The 14,285-nt window shown below is 40.2% G+C and overlaps 2 pseudogenes; both read left to right on the top strand.

Annotated features, from left to right (window-relative positions):
• The first annotated feature begins 7,527 nt into the window (after positions 1-7,527).
• On the top strand, positions 7,528-8,207 carry LOC129051250 (cytochrome c oxidase subunit 2-like; annotated as a pseudogene).
• Positions 8,208-8,466: 259 nt separating this feature from the next.
• LOC134760472 (ATP synthase subunit a-like) lies at positions 8,467-9,181 on the top strand (annotated as a pseudogene).
• Positions 9,182-14,285: the final 5,104 nt, after the last annotated feature.

Genomic DNA, 14,285 nt, shown 5'->3' with positions numbered 1-14,285 from the left:
GCTCCGGAGCACCCTACGTCGCAGTTTCTGTCTTTGATTCCTGCCCCATCCCATTATTGATCACACCTACATTCAATATCCCAGGTGAGCATACCTATCACAAGGTGTTTATTAATTCATGCTTGTAGGACATAACAACAATCAGTAAACACACCCGCAGCCGCTTTTCACATCAACTCTACAATAAAATTCCGCAAATCCCCCCTCCCCCATCTTTAGCCTCATCAACCCAGGAAAACACATCTTTGCCAAACCCCAAAAACAAAAGGCCTTAATCCAACTCGACCAGAGCCCAAATTTTTATCTTTAGGCTGTATGCATTTTTAACAGTCACCCCTCAACTAACACGTCTTTTTCCCTCTTAGCCTCACTTCACAGACTCTACAAATTTAGTTACCCCTTTTTCAGCCATCCCATTCAACGCACACCCAACGACTGCTAGACCGACACCCTAAACTAACCCAACCCCAAAGGCAAGGCTTTCCCCCCTACCCATTGCTTGTACGCCCATCCCCTAGCCTTGCTTACACTGCAAAATCACACAGTCTATGTAGCTTGATTACCCAAAGCAAGACACTGAAAATGTCTAGATGGACCTACACTGCCCCATAGACAAATAGGTTTGGTCCTAGCCTTTCTATTAACTCTTAGTAAGATTACACATGCAAGCATCCCCGCCCTGGTGAAATAACCCTCTAAATCACTACGATCAAAAGGAGTAAGTATCAAGCACTCATTAATGCAGCTCAAAACACTTTGCCCAGCCACACCCCCACGGGAGACAGCAGTGATAAACCTTTAGCAATAGACGAAAGTTTAACTAAGCTATACTAACTTCAGTGTTGGTTAATTTCGTGCCAGCCACCACGATCATACGATTAACCCAAGCTAATAGAGACCGGTGTAAAGAGTGTTTTAGATTATCCCTCAATAAAGCTAAATTTCACCTAAGTTGTAGAAAACCCTAGTTGATATAAAACAAACTATGAAAGTGGCTTTAATATTTCTGAATACACAATAGCGAAGATCCAAACTGGGATTAGATAGCCCACTATGCTCAGCCCTAAACTTCAACAGTTAAATCAACAAAACTGCTCACCAGAACACTAGGAGCAACACCTTAAAACTCAAAGGACCTGGCGGTGCTTCACATCCCTCTAGAGGAGCCTGTTCTATAATCGATAAACCCCGATTCACCTCACCACCTCTCGCTCAGCCTATATACCACCATCTTCAGCAAACCCTGACAAAGGCCACAAAGTAAGCACAAATATCTACATAAAAACGTTAGGTCAATGTGTAGCCTATGAGGTGGCAAGAAATGGGCTACATTTTCTACCCCAGAAAATTCTATGATAACCCTTATGAAACCTGAGGGTCCAAGGAGGATTTAGCAGTAAATTAAGAACAGAGTGCTTAATTGAATAGGGCCATAAAGCACGCACACACTGCCCATCACCCTCCTCAAGTATATTTCAAGGACTATCTAACTAAAACCCCTGTGCATTTATATAGAGGAGATAAGTTGTAACATGGTACGTGAACTGCAAAGGGCACTGGGATAAACCAAGGTGTAGCTTAACATAAAGCACCCTGCTTACACCTGAGAGATTTCAATTTAATTTGACCACCCTGAGCTAATTCTAGCCCCAAACCCAACTAATTCTACTACCAAATAACCTCAACTAAAACATTTACCCAAATAAAGTAAAGGCGATAGAAAGTATATCTCGGCGCAATAGACATAGTACTGCAAGGGAAAGATGAAAAAACATAACCAAGCATAAAATAGCAAGGACAAACCCCTATACTTTCTGCATAATGAATTAACTAGAAATAACTTTACAAAGAGAACCAAAGCCAAGACCCCTGAAACCAGATGAGCTACCTAAGAACATCTAAAAGAGCACACCCGTCTATGTAGCAAAATAGTGGGAAGATTCATAGGTAGAGGTGACAAGCCTACCGAGCCTGGTGATAGCTGGTTGTCCAAGATAGAATCTTAGTTCAACTTTAAATTTATCTACAGAACCACCTAATCCCTTTGTAAATTTAACTGTTAGTCTAAAGAGAGATAGCTCTTTAGACACTAGGAAAAAGCCTTGTAGAGAGAGTAAAAAATATAACTTCCATAGTTGGCCTAGAAGCGGCCATCAAGTAAGAAAGCATTCAAGCTCGACGCCCAACCACCCAAAAAATTCCAAACACATATCTGAACTCCTCACATCACATTGGACCAATCTATCACTTCATAGAAGAAATAATGTTAGTATAAGTGACATGAAAACATTCTCCTCCGCATAAGCCTACATCAGACCAAAATACTTCACTGACAATTAACAGCCCAATATCTATAAATAATCAATAAAACCATTATTACCCACACTGTTAACCCAACACAGACATGCTTACAAGGAAAGGTTAAAAAAAGTAAAAGGAACTCGGCGAATCTTACCCCGCCTGTCTATCAAAAACATCACCTCTAGTATTACCAGTACTAAAGGCACCGCCTGCCCAGTGACATATGTTTAACAGCCGCGGTACCCTAACCGTGCAAAGGTAGCATAATCACTTGTTGCTTAAATAGGGACTTATATGAATGGCTCCACAAGGGTTCAGCTGTCTCTTACTTTCAACCAGTGAAATTGACCTGCCCGTGAAGATGCGGACATAATACAACAAGACAAGAAGACCCTAAGGAGTTTTAATTTACCAATGCAAACAAGACCAAATAGACCCGCAGGCCCTAAACTACCAGATCTGCATTAAAAATTTCGGTTGGGGCGACCTCGGAGTATAACCCAACCTCCGAGCAACATGTGCTGAGACTATACCAGTCAAGGCGAATATCCACATACAATTGACCCAATAATTTGACCAACGGAATAAGTTACCCTAGGGATAACAGCGCAATCCTATTCTAGAGTCCATATCAACAGTAGCGTTTATGACCTCGATGTTGGATCAGGACATCTCAATGGTGCAGCCGCTATTAAAGGTTCATTTGTTCAACGATTAGAGTCCTATGTGATCTGAGTTCAGACCGGAGTAATCCAGGTCAGTTTCTATCTATTCTACATTTCTCCCAGTACGAAAGGATAAGAGAAATGGGGCCCACTTCATAAAGTGCCCCTCCCCCATAGATGATATTATCTCAACCTAATACTGTACCCACACCCACCCAAGAACAGGGTTTGTTAAGATGGCAGAGCCCGGCAATTGCATAAAATTTAAAATTTTACAACCAGAGGTTCAACTCCTCTTCTTAACAACATGTCCATAACTAACCTTCTACTTCTTATTGTACCTATCCTAAGATCTACGGCATTCCTCACGCTAACTGAACAAAAAATCCTAGGCTACATGCAACTATGCAAAGGGCCCAATATTGTAGGCCCTTTGTAGGACTATTACAACCTTTTGCCGATGCCATAAAACTCTTTACCAAAGAATCCTCAAAACCCTCAACATCAACCGTTACCCTCTACATCACTGCCCCAACCTTAGCCCTCTCTATTGCCCTTCTATTATGAACTCCCCTCCCTATACCTAACCTCCTAGTTAATCTTAACTTAGGCCTTCTATTCATTCTGGCTACATCCAGCCTAGCTGTCTACTCTATCCTATGATCAGGATGAGCATCAAACTCAAACTATGCCCTGATCGGCGCATTATGAGCAGTTGCCCAATCAATTTCATACGAAGTTTCCCTAGCTATCATCCTATTATCAATCCTACTAGTAAGCGGCCCATTCAATCTCTGCACCCTCATTACAACACAAGAACACCTCTGACTACTCCTACCATCATGAACTCCAGCTATAATATGATTTATTTCCACACTAGCAGAAACCAATTGAGCTGCTTTCGACCTTACCAGAGGAGAATCAGAACTAGTCTCAGGCTTCCACATTGAATACGCCGCAGGCCCATTCGCCCTATTCTTTAGAGCCGAATACATAAATATCATTATAATAAATGCCCTAACTGCCATAATCTCCTAGGTACAATATATAATATTCACCTACCACAACTCTACACAATATGCTTCACCATTAAAACCCTACTCCTAAACTCTCTATTTTTATGAACCCGAACAGCATACCCCCGATTCTGCTACGATCAACTCATGTATCTCTTATGAAAAAATTTCCTACTACTTACACTAGCACTACTTATATGATACATCTCAATATCCGCTACAATTTCCAACATTCCCCCCCAAACTTAAGAAATATGTCTGACAAAAGAGTTACTTTGATAGAGTAAATAATAGAGGTTTAAATCCTCTTATTTCTAGGACCATAGGAATTGAACCCATCCCTGAGAATCCAAAATTCTCCGTGCCACTTGTCACACCCTATCCTAGAGTAAGGTCAGCTAAATAAGCTATCGGGCCCATACCCTGAAAATGTTGGTTATATCCTTCCAGTACTAATCAATCCACTGGCCCAACCTGTCATCTACTCCACCGTTTTCTCAGGTACACTCATTGCAATATTAGGCTCGCACTGATTTTTTACCTGGACAGGATTGAAAATAAACATAGTAGCTTTTATCCCAATTTTAATTAAAAAAATAAACCCCCACTCTACAGAAGCCACTATCAAATACTTTCTCACACAAGGAACCTCATCTATAATCCTCATAATAGCTATCCTGTCTAACAATGTACTCTCCGGACAATGAACCACAACCAACACCACCAAACAATACTCATCATTAATAATCACAACAGCCCTAGAAATAAAACTAGGAATAGCCCCTTTCCATTTCTGAGTCCCAGAAGGCACTCAAGGAACCCCTCTAATATCCGGCCTACTTCTCCTCACATGACAAAAATTAGCCTCTATTTCAATTATATATCAAATCTCCCCATTAATAAACATAAACATTCTCCTTACCCTTTCAATCCTACCCATTATAGTGGGTAGCTGGGGTGGACTGAACCAAACCCAACTACGTAAAATCCTAGCATACTCCTCAATCACCCATATAGGCTGAATAATAGTACTAGCATACAACCCAAATATCACCATTTTCAACCTAATCATCTATATCATTTTAACGACCACCACATTCCTGGTACTCAACTTGAACTCTAGCACTACAGCCCTACTACTGTCCCACACCTGAAATAAACTAACGTGACTAATACCCGTAATCCCATCTACCCTACTATCACTAGGAGGCCTTCCCCTACTAACTGGCTTTCTACCCAAATGAATTTTCATTGAAGAATTCACAAAAAATAACAACCTCATTATCCCCACTACCATAGCCATTATTACTCTCCTTAACCTATATTTTTACATACGCTTAATCTACTCTGCTTCAATTACACTATTCCCCATATCCAACAACGTAAAAATAAAATGACAATTTGAAAATACAAAATCCACACCACTCCTCCCCACACTCACTGTCCTTACCACCCTCCTCCTACCAATCTCTCCACTTACACTACCCACCTCATAGAAACTTAGGTTAAACGCAGACCAAGAGCCTTCAAAGCCCTTAGTAAGTTAATAATACTTAATTTCTGCTGCACCCAAGGACTGCAAAGCCCTACTTTGCATCAACTGAACGCAAATCAGTCACTTTAATTAAGCTGAGCCCTTGCTAGATCAATGGGACTTAAACCCACAAAAATTTAGTTAACAGTTAAATACCTTAATCAACTGGCTTCAGTCTACTTCTCCCGCCGCAAGGGAAAAAAGGCGGGAGAAGCCCCGGCAGGATTGAAGCTGCTTCTTTGAATTTGCAGTTCAACACGAAAGTCACCTAAGGGCTGGTAAAAAGAGGTTCAGCCTCTGTTTTTAGATTTATAGCCTAATGCCTTGCTCAGCCACCTTACCCACTAATGTTCGCCAACCACTGACTATTCTCAACAAATCATAAAGATATCGGAACACTATATTTATTGTTTGGTGCATGAGCTGTAGTCTTGAGCACAGCCTTAAGCCTCCTTATTCGGACTGAACTAGGTCAACCTGGCAACCTTCTAGGTAACGACCACATCTACAACGTCATCGTCACAGCCCACACATTCGTCATAATCTTTTTCACAGTAATGCCTATCATAATTGGAGGTTTTGGCAATTGACTGGTCCCCCTGATAATTGGCGCCCCCGACATGGCATTTCCCCGCATAAATAACATAAGCTTCTGGCTCCTCCCCGCCTCCTTTCTACTACTGCTCGCATCTGCTATGGTAGAAGCCGGTGCCGGAACAGGTTGAACGGTTTACCCTCCTTTGGCAGGAAACTATTCCCATCCAGGGGCCTCTGTAGACCTAACCATTTTCTCCCTTTATCTAGCAGGTGTCTCTTCTATTCTAGGAGCTATTAATTTCATCACCACAATTATTAACATAAAACCCCCTGCCATATCTCAATACCAAACGCCCCTCTTTGTCTGATCTGTTGTAATCACGGCAGTCCTACTCCTTCTCTCCCTTCCAGTCTTGGCCACTGGCATTACTATACTGCTAACAGACTGCAACCTTAATATTACCTTCTTTGACCTGGCCGGAGGTGGGGACCCTATCCTATAACAACACCTATTTTGATTCTTTGGTCACCCCGAAGTCTATATTCTCATCCTACCAGGCTTTGGAATAATTTCTCACATCGTAACATATTATTCCGGAAAGAAAGAACCATTCGGGTACCTAGGTATGGTCTGGGCTATAATATCAATTGGCTTCCTAGGGTTTATTGTATGAGCCCATCATATATTCACAGTAGGGATAGACGTAGACACACGAGCTTACTTTACCTCCGCCGCTATAATTATTGCCATCCCCACTGGCATCAAAGTACTTAGCTGACTTGCTATGCTCCATGGGGGTAACACCAAATGGCCCACTGCAGTACTCTGAGCCCTAGGATTCATCTTCCTTTTTACAGTGGGCGGCCTAACCGGCATTGTACTAGCAAACTCATCATTAGACATCGTACTACATGATATCTATTATGTTGTGGCCCACTTTCACTACGTTCTAACAATAGGAGCTGTGTTCGCCATCATGGGGGCCGTCATCCACTGATTTCCCTTATTCTCAGGCTACCCACTCGACCAAGCTTACGCCAAAATTCACTTTGCCATCATATTTTTAGGTGTAAATCTAACCTTCCCACAGCACTTTCTCGGCCGATGTTAGTCCGACTACCCTGATGCATATACCACATGAAATATTTTATCATCTGTAGGCTCATTCATCTCCCTGACAGCAGTAATGCTAATAATTTTCATAACCTGAGAGGCCTTCGCTTCAAAGCGAAAAGTCCTAATAATTGAGCAACCTTCCACTAACCTGGAGTGGCTGTATAGATGCCCTCCACCCTACCATACATTTGAAGAACCAGTCTATATAAAACCTAGACAAAAAAGGAAGGAATTGAACCTCCTAAGGCTGGTTTCAAGCCAGCCTCATAACCCCTACAAATTTTTCAACAAGATATTAGAAAAACTATTTCATAACTTTGTCAAGGTTAAGTTGCAGGTTAAACCCCGCATATCTTAATGGCACACGCAGCCCAGCTAGGTCTTCAAGACGCCACATCCCCTATCATAGAAGAGCTAATCGCCTTCCATGATCACGCCCTCGTAATCATCTTTCTTATCAGCTTTCTAGTTTTATATGCCCTCTTCCTAACAATTACAACAAAACTAACACTAACATCACAGACGCCCAAGAAATAGAAACCCTTTGAATGATTCTACCCGCCATTATCCTAGTCCTAATTGCCCTTCCATCCTTACGTATCCTGTACATAACAGATGAAATCAATGACCCTTCTTTTACCATTAAATCAATCAGACACCAATGATACTGAACCTATGAATACACCGATTATGGAGGATTAATTTTCAACTCCTATATACTTCCACCACTATTCTTAGACCCAGGTGACCTTCGACTTCTTGAAGTGGATAATCGAGTAGTCTTTCCAATTGAAGCCCCTGTTCATATAATAATTACATCACAAGATGTCCTACACTCATGAACTGTCCCCACATTAGGCTTAAAAACAGATGTAATCTCCGGACCCCTAAACCAAACCACATTCACCGCCATACGACCAGGAGTATACTACGGTCAATGCTCAGAAATCTGCGGAGCTAACCATAGTTTCATACCCATCGTTCTAGAACTAATCCCGCTAAAAATCTTCGAAATAGGACCTGTATCCACTTTATAGGCTACCGCCCACTCTCTTAATAAGGTTCACTGTAGAGCTGACCCAGCATTAACCTTTTAAGTTAAAGACTAAGAGAATCACTGTCTCTTTACAGTGAAATGCCTCAACTAGACACCACCGTATGACCCACTATCATTGCATCAATACTCCTCACATTATTCCTCATCATTCAACTAAAAGTACTAAACACAAACTATCATCTGCCTACCTCACTAAAAATTATTAACATGCAGAATCACAATAATCCTTGAGAGTCAAAATGAACGAAAATCTGTTTACTTCATTCATTGCCCCCACAATTCTAGGCCTGCCAGCTGCAGTGCCAATCGTTCTATTGCCCCCCATGCTGATTCCAGCTTCCAAACACCTTATCAACAACCGATTAATTACCACTCAACAGTGACTAATTCAACTCACCCTAAAACAAATAACAACAATACATAACATTAAAGGATGAAACTGATCCCTTATGCTAATATCCCTAATTATCTGCATTGCTACAACCAATCTCCTCGGGCTCTTGCCCCACTCATTCACACCAACTACCCAACTATCCATAAACCTGGCCATGGCAATCCCCCTATGAGCAGGTGCAGTAATTACAGACTTCTGCTTTAAAACCAAAAATACCTTAGCCCATCTCTTGCCACAAGGCACACCCTCACCCCTCATTCCCATACTAATTATTATCGAAACCATCAGCCTATTTATCCAACCGATAGCACTAGCCATGCACCTAACTGCTAATATTACAGCAGGCCATCTGCTCATACACTTAATCGGAAGCGCCACACTAGCACTATCAACTATCAACTTCCCCACAACCTCAATCATCTTCACAATTTTGATTTTACTGACGATTCTTGAAATCGCTGTCGCCCTGATTCAAGCCTATGTTTTCACACTCCTAGTGAGCCTCTATCTACATGACAATATATAATTACCCACCAATCACATGCCTATCACATAGTAAAACCCAGCCCATGACCTCTAACGGGCCCTTTCAGCCCTCTTAATGACATCTGGCCTAGCTATACGATTCCACTTTTACTCTACCACCCTACTAACACTAGGCCTACTGACCAATGCACTAACCATATACCAATGATGACGTGATGTTGTAGGAGAAGGTGCATACCAAGGACACCACACAATACCCGTCCAAAAAGTCCTTCGGCATGGAATAATTTTATTCATCATCTCAGAAGTCTTTCTTTGCTGGGTTCTTCTGAGCATTCTACCACTCCAGCCTAGCCCCTACCCCTCAACTAGGAGGACATTGACCCCCAACAGGCATCACTCCACTCAACCCGCCTAGAGGTCCCACTCCTAAACACATCTGTATTACTCACATCGGGAGTTTCAATTACTTGAGTTCACCATAGCCTAATAGAGAACGATCGTAATCAAGCAATTCAAGCACTACTTATCACAATCTTACTAGGCATCTACTTCACCCTCCTAAAAGTTTCAGAATACTTTGAAGCCCCCTTTACTATCTCCGATGGTATTTATGGTTCAACATTTTTTGTAGCTATGGGCTTCCACGGGCTCCACGTCATCATTGGGTCAACATTCCTTACTGTTTACCTTATCCGCCAACTATTATATCATTTTACATCCAAGCACCACTTCGGCTTCGAAACCACCACTTGATACTGACACTTTGTAGATGTAGTTTGACTATTCCTATATGTCTCTATCTACTGGTGAGGATCTTACTCTTTTAGTATAGACAGTACCGTTGACTTCCAATTAACTAGTTTCAATAGCACTAGAAAAAGAGTAATAAACCTGGCACTAGCCCTAACAGTCAACACCCTCCTGGCCCTATTACTAATAACTATCACATTTTGATTACCACAACTTAACGTCTACATAGAAAAGTCTAACCCTTATGAATGTGGGTTTGACCCACTATCCTCCTCTCGCATTCCCTTCTCCATAAAATTCTTCTTGATTGCTATCACCTTTTTATTATTTGACCTAGAAATTGCCCTATTACTACCCCTACCGTGAGCCCTCCAAACAACCAATCTACCACTAACAGTTGTATCATCACTCATATTAGTTACCATCTTAATCCTAAGTTTGACTTATGAACGATCCCAGAAAGGGTTAGGCTGAGTCGAATTGGTAAGTAGTTTAAACAAAAACAAATGATTTTGACTCATTAGATTATGACAGTCATACTTACCAAATGCCCCTCATCTACATAAACATTACATTAGCATTTACTATCTCACTGTTAGGAATACTAATCTATTGCTCACACCTAATGTCCTCCCTACTATGCCTAGAGGGGATAATATTATCTCTATTCATCATAAACAACCTCATAACCCTAAACACACACTCTCCCTTAATTAACATGATCCCTATCACCATATTAGTCTTTGCTGCCTGCGAAGCAGCAGTGGGCCTCGCCCTACTAGTCTCAATTTCTAACACATATGGTCTAGATTACACACATAACTTAAACTTACTCCAATGTTAAAATTAATTATCCCTACAATCATACTACTTCCAACAACATGACTCTCTAAAAACTATATCATTTGAATTAACATAACCACTCACAGCCTAATTATCAGCTCTATCCCGCTGTTATTTTTCAACCAGGCCAATGTCATTCTATTTAGCTACTCTCTGTCTTTCTCCTCTGACCCCCTGACGACACCCCTTCTAATACTAGCAGGCTGACTTCTACCTCTTATGATCATAGTGAGTCAATGCCACTTATCAAACAAGTCCCCCTTATGGAAAAAACTTTACCTGTCTGTACTAATCACCCTTCAAATCTCCCTGATCATAACATTCACGGCCACAGAACTAATCATATTGATTATTAGTGGTGTAGTTGGGTGTGTTATTTTTCTGAATTATGGGGGAGGTTGTATGGGTGTAATGGGTGTTTTAATTTATCTAGGGGCTATGATAGTTGTTTTTGTATATGCTACTGCAATGGCTATTGAAGAGTATCCTGAGAAGGCAGGAATTGAAGTCTTGGTGAGCGTATTAGCGGGATTAGCAATGGAGGCGGGGTTGGTCTTATGAGTGAAGGAGTATGATGGGGTGGTGGTAGTGGTCACATTCTTTATTGAACAAATGGTGCCTTAAATAACTTCATACAAATACTACTGGGAAACTTAGCATTTTATTAAAATGTTTAAATTTCATATTTTTCAAAGTCTAACATATTAGTAATTATATATTCTTTTTATTCAACTTTAAAGTTCTATTCAAAATAGCAATTTATAATTTTATATTATTAAATGTCATTCATACAGTTTAATAATTATTTTATGACAGCATTAATGAAACCAGTACAGACAGTATAATGTTCATGATATTTTTGTTTATACGTTTAACATACACATACATAATTCAACATTAATGGCTTCCTTAATTACTCTACCATTAATATTATAATTTTATATTATCATTTAAGGTTGCCCTTCTATTTTAATATTAGATGTTTTAGCATCCATCAGTTCTATTAAGCTCTTCTCACTGGTTCTTCTTTGAATTCCAGACCTGGCTGCAATCTTCTCTTCTAAAATTCTAAAATCTGAGGGCTCTTGCTGGCTGGGTGCTGCTGGAAGAACTGTAACTTGGTTGTTACCTCAACCGTATTTTATTTTAAATGTTTTAATTAAAAGAAGTTTTTAAAAATGTGGAAATCCCTGAGAATATTCACTTCTTTAAATACAATGGGAATAGGTATGGATGAAGTCTGTTTCTCCTCATTTGATCCAGGGGTGCTTCTGAGAACTCTTCCAAGTGCCAGATCCTGGGCTGCTGGCAGCTTGGCCCCAGTGGCAATTCAGTTACCCCATCATGGCTGGGGCACCAGGGGAACCCCACAGGTGGGCGAAAATTACCGTAGATTAAAACCTAGGCAGTTTAACACAAGCAGCCAGCACCAACATCATGGTACTCGATCTTCCAACTTCCTGCACTACCAATTCTATGTCTCATCACATTCTCCTCTGGCCTCTCGGTCCCCAGCACGCAGGCTTCAGCCTCTGTTTCTGCTGAAGCCCTTTCTTCATACACCCTAGAACACAGAACACAGGACAGAGAGAGAGACTTTAGTAGGAATGCTGACATTTAAAAACTTATCAGAGATATGAAAAATCAACTACATGAAGTATGGCGGTATATTAAGGCTTTGTGAATAAAACACAGTAAAGGGTGGGTGTGTAAAGCTATTTTCCAATCATCCTTCCAAACCAAGGCTTTTGAGGGCACAAGTCCTCCCAGCAGGTGGCAGGATGGGCCCAGCAGTGTCTTCAGCCCATTGCTGTCATGAGTTAGGAAAGGCTGAATTCTATTTTACATACAAAAGAAAACATTTATTTAATTAAAGATTCAAGCTACAATACAGTTCTTCATAAAACACTAAAATATTCTGATTATCGATATTTTTCTGTTGCTTTTTCTCACGAAACATGAGATTTGCCTTTGTGAAATCTGAAGTTTCCTGTTCTATCAATGAGAAGGTGTATCAAATGGATAGTCCATCCAGTGTATCCAACATCAATTACAAAATGTCTCTCTTTTTCCTAATTTTGCCTTTTTTTCCCTTTGTCATTCTTGAGTCTCTGTTAGTGCACTGAGGAAGTGAAGACGTGTACTTAAAAGAAATGCCAACATCTGCTGAAGATCAGATTCCATATTTTGTATTTTAGTTGATGTAATGATGACTTTAGTTATAATGACTTTAGCTGATGTAATGATTCTAATGAACAAGAAAGATTTTGTTTCCCATTTTAAAAGATACCATTAAATCATGCTGAATATTTTTCAATTTATTATGGATATGTATTCAAGGGGTTGCCATTTCATCTGCTTCAGTCTTCCCTCTAAACCAATCCTAAGACATACCTAGGCTGAATTAATATCACATGAAAATTCATCACATGATGTCCTACTAGGTCAAAAAGTATAAAAACTGACATGGAGAAAGACTTCATTGAAACCAGGACAGAAAGATACTAAGGCACACAGTGCTCAGAGCGGCATGCTGACAAGATCTCTGATGGGAGGCCATTGCCTGGACACCTGCTGGGTTTTGTCCTGGACACCATTCATTCACTTGAACATGTTTGGTACACAGGGTATTTTTAAATAATAGGCAAAATAGAATGTGTTCTTCAAACCTTGTGGATTTTATACTGAAAACTTCCAGAGATATATCTTAGGTAATTATAAGACCAAGCACAACAACAACAACAAAATCCTAACTTGAATCCATCAGTTGCAGATTTCACGGCTGACTACATCAAGAGGAAGTTGCAAGCTCTAAAAGCTGGAAGGCCAGTCAATATCAGGAACTCCTCAGAAGTGAAGGAAAAGCAGTTTAAATTTGTTTAACAAAACCATGTTTTCAAACTAACTTTAATTTATGCATGAGGGCCATTAAATTTGTTCTTTTTAAAAAGGAAACTTCTTAATTCGAACTAAACCATTCATTATTCACTGTGATACAGGTTATATACCCTTAGGTTCCATGTGATTATTCACATGTTCAGCTGACAGAAAGGAGAAAAAGCTATTCTAATGACTTAGCTTCGCTTTGACTCACTGGTTTTTATCTCACTTTAACTTCCAATCTCGGTTACAGAGAGTGTTAAAGCTGGAAGAAATAACATTTTGGTAGATGATAAAGGATAAGTACGAGTCATTTCAAGTTGTTGAAGCTTTCATTAAATAAAGCAGGCTATTTGAAATCTTAAAGCTATTTAAATAAAGGGCTAAGACTTTTCTGTTTTATTTACTTAAGAGCTTAAAAGATACTGTTGAAAATTTAACAGTTAATCTATTGTAGGGTGTGGTTAGACATTTATTTTGACAGTGCTCACTGAAAATTCAATTATACCCCCAGAGTCAAACTTGCCCGTCATCAAAATGTCTAAAAATCTGAGTGTTTACGGGGTAATAACAAACCCCATACTAAACAGTTTGCCAGAAATCTGTCACTACAACATCTAAACAGAACAATTGGGTGGTTGTCTAAGACACCTAAACTCAATATGACATTTCAGCTAAAAAGAGTGAACTTGTACCTAAGCA

The sequence above is a fragment of the Pongo abelii genome, chromosome 19 (assembly GCF_028885655.2).
Source record: "Pongo abelii isolate AG06213 chromosome 19, NHGRI_mPonAbe1-v2.0_pri, whole genome shotgun sequence".
Lineage (NCBI taxonomy): Eukaryota > Metazoa > Chordata > Mammalia > Primates > Hominidae > Pongo > Pongo abelii.
The sequence above is the reverse complement of the archived record's forward strand: the minus strand, read 5'-3'. Positions and strand labels throughout refer to the sequence as shown.